Below are 3,330 nucleotides of genomic sequence, written 5' to 3'. Positions count from 1 at the left end.
TCTAAAGTGTGAAATCTGTTTTGTTTCTAGTCCCCCCCAAAATGTTTCTGAGAGCAGAAGGATGGAGTGGGGATATGCCCGGTGCATTCCTAGCACAGTGAGCACAACAGCAAGATTCCCTGTGATTTCCGACTGCCTGTAGAAATTGTTCCAGAATAAGATGCAGTGTGAACATAAAGTGGAATAGCTATTCCAGAATAACACCAGGGATGTGAGACTTCATGAGAATATGAATCCACAGGAATTCAAAATAATTATTCTGGGTATCTCTGCTCAAAAAAAAACCCCTTTTGTGGCAAGCGCTAAATATTGCTGGTAGCCCTTATTGGCTGAACCAGAAATCCCCTGAATTTCCAGTTCAGCTAGAGGAATCCTCTTTACCTGCTTGTTTTACAGGTACCCACAGCCAAGTTCCAGCAACCACCCACCACCACTTAGCCTCCTGCTTAACCCCCTTCCCTGGTTTAAGGGAATGGCACCTCCTTGTTAATATTCTAATGTGCTCTGGCTCTGGAAGGAAATCCAAAGCTAGTTATGAATTCATGTAATAAAAGCACCACTGTTTCCTTGGTGACATGTCTTCCAGCCCCACAGAATGATCTGCACACCTTTAATTAAGAACTCTGCCTTCCAGTGATCGCTGGGGCTGAATCGGCATTGAACAGGTCTGAGAAGCATCTGGCTTAAGAGTTGCAGCACAAGTCTGCCTAGCCAGGAGTTACAGTTTCCCGGGGGCCAACCACAGACTGCGGTAAATGGAGCTTGTGAGTGCTGTGACCCTGCATCATCAGAGGTCTTGGTTGTTTTAGTGCATCTTTGTTATTTAAAACAAAAAAATGAAACCCTCAAAATAAATGCACCGTGCTTTAAAACTCAGTCTGATAAGCTCAGCAACATTTTCTCCATTGAGCTGTTGGTTTCCTGGAGCATTTTTTATGCTTCTGTGTTGCTATGTAACAAAATCCTTTTTCAGAAGGGCAATTAGCAGACTTTTGAGCCATGCCATGGCCATTATTACAGTATTATCTGCCACAGAATAGGCAGATCTAGAGACAGAGAGAGGCCAACCCCAGCCACCAGAGATTGGTTTTGGCCTCCTCTTCTAGTAGTAAAATAGCTTGGCTCTAGGCTTTGATCTGGATTCTTTCTTCAGAGATTCAAGTTCTTGTGTTTTCCTTATTTCTAGGCTTTCTTAAAGCCCTGATTCCAATGTGCTGGCTTTCATCAGAAGTCTATCAGCCTAGAGTTTCGGCATATAATTATGGCTACACTGCAGTCTAGAAATGTGCTTCCCACACCTGTAGACAACATTCATAGAGATGGACAAAAGTTCCTGAGGTTAACAACCACCCTGCAGCTCAAACCTTAAATATATGCTTTATAGCTGGAGATTTAGCTAGCTCACATCAATGTGGCTATCTGTTTATGCCTGGTTTGTGTGTAAAGTCACTGTCCTGGAAAGTCCTTCGCTCCTCAAGCAAAGGGACAGACCAGCCCAAGCTTGGCTAATGAGCGCATGAATGTGAACTGACAGTAAACCTCTTGGTCTTGTCCTCTCAGTCTCATCAATATGCAATTGCCTGTCACTTGTAACTCTATTTATATTAAAAAAAAAAAAAAAAGAGCTGCCTTTTATTAATGATTGTACCCCACCAGCACAGTACAGGGTTTGTGCACTGAAAGCCCTGGGTCGTGGACCTGGAAATGGTGTGCATACCAGTCATTCCCTCCCACTGCTGCATGGTTAATTGCTCTATGTCATGTTCCAGGTCTCTCTCCCCTTCAACATTCAATCTCTTCTAAAATCAAAACTCCCAGGAGAAACTTCACAGAAAAAGACTGATTTTTTACTTAGATTTAGAAAGCAGCACACTCTATTCCAGCTAGAGGCATTTCTAATCTCAGGTTTTATTACCACTTTAAAATAAACCCTGAGAAGAGAGATGAGTTTGTGGTGGTGTACTTTGATATTTTTTCAGTACATTGGGAATAAATAGATGAATACGGGGAAGTTACACAAAGCAAATCAAGTCTGTCGTCACATGCCAGAAAACCTCCAGTAGCTCTTAGCTTCTGGTGCTGTCAGGCCTGTGTGGGAGAGTGAGTGCAAGATTAAAACAACTAATGTAGCAGAGTATCTCCACTGCCCTAGTTTAGTAGATGATCAGACCTTAAAGACTTGTGCATTTATTGTTTAAATGTTTAGATGGCAGAAGCTGACTCAATAATTATGGGGAGAGGTCTTAGGCATTTATAGTTTCTGTTTTGGGGCAAGAATACAAGTAACATTTACCTCCTTCTCCCTTATTGTCCAATAAAACTCCTCTTTTGGTCATTAAAAGCTTCCCACAAAGTCTCTTTCTAACACTTAAAGACTTTGTTGGTTTATATCTGTGTCTCTAAGCCATAAACTCAGAAGTCACAGCAACTGTCTATTATTCTGTTAGGGCCTCCAATCTGGCCCCATAAAGTTGCTGTGACATTAGGCATTGACTGCCACTTCATTTGAAAACTTCAAAACAGCATTTTAAATGCTGGAAATTTGGAAATACATCAAATAGAAGAACACAAGAATAGCAGATATAATGTTAACTGTGAAATTTTTCATTTTAATGAAGGTTTTCAAACACAGTTCAGAATTATTTCAGTTTCCTAAAATTCCCCAGTCACTGAAGTTCATCCTTAGCAACCCTCTGCAAACCCAGAGGGGTACACACCTCTCAGAGCAGTTCCTTCAGACGGGGGTTGTTTCAGCTGCTTGCTGTCTACTAGGAGCTCTCTCAGGTGGACTGTCCTGCCAATCTGCTCAAGTTGAGTCATGTCAGCACTTGGATGAATGTACTAGCACAGATGTCTGTAGCACGTCTCTCCAGTGGGATGAGCTGCTGTACTTCCGGCAGCCTGGTCCTCCTCTCTCTATACAAGTTTCCCTGTGACATTTAAGACTGAAATCAGGTTACCCCTGTGTGATACCTGACTTTTGGGAAAAATCAGTTCATGAAAAGCTCATAAACGTGGGTCCAGTCTGCGTTCCTGGTCCCCCAGCACACTCACAGATTTCACTGGCCAGGTAATACATGCAAGTGCAATAAGCAGCCTTTTCCACAAGAACAAGAAAAAGATCTCCTTTTATGCACTGCCTGGATATGTAACTGTTATATTAGGCAGTTCTTACGGATTTGACATAAAACACCCCTGTATCTCACACCTTCATGGTAATCAAATACATAATTCCGATGCATGGGTAATACTGAACATCTACAGACCTTAGAAAAATCGTTTATTCCACACAGGAATGTATTTCTGTTTCCCAACTCTGCACAATGTTGT

The sequence above is a fragment of the Strix uralensis genome, chromosome 7 (assembly GCF_047716275.1).
Source record: "Strix uralensis isolate ZFMK-TIS-50842 chromosome 7, bStrUra1, whole genome shotgun sequence".
Taxonomy (NCBI): Eukaryota; Metazoa; Chordata; class Aves; order Strigiformes; family Strigidae; genus Strix; species Strix uralensis.
Note: the sequence above shows the minus strand (reverse complement) of the source record.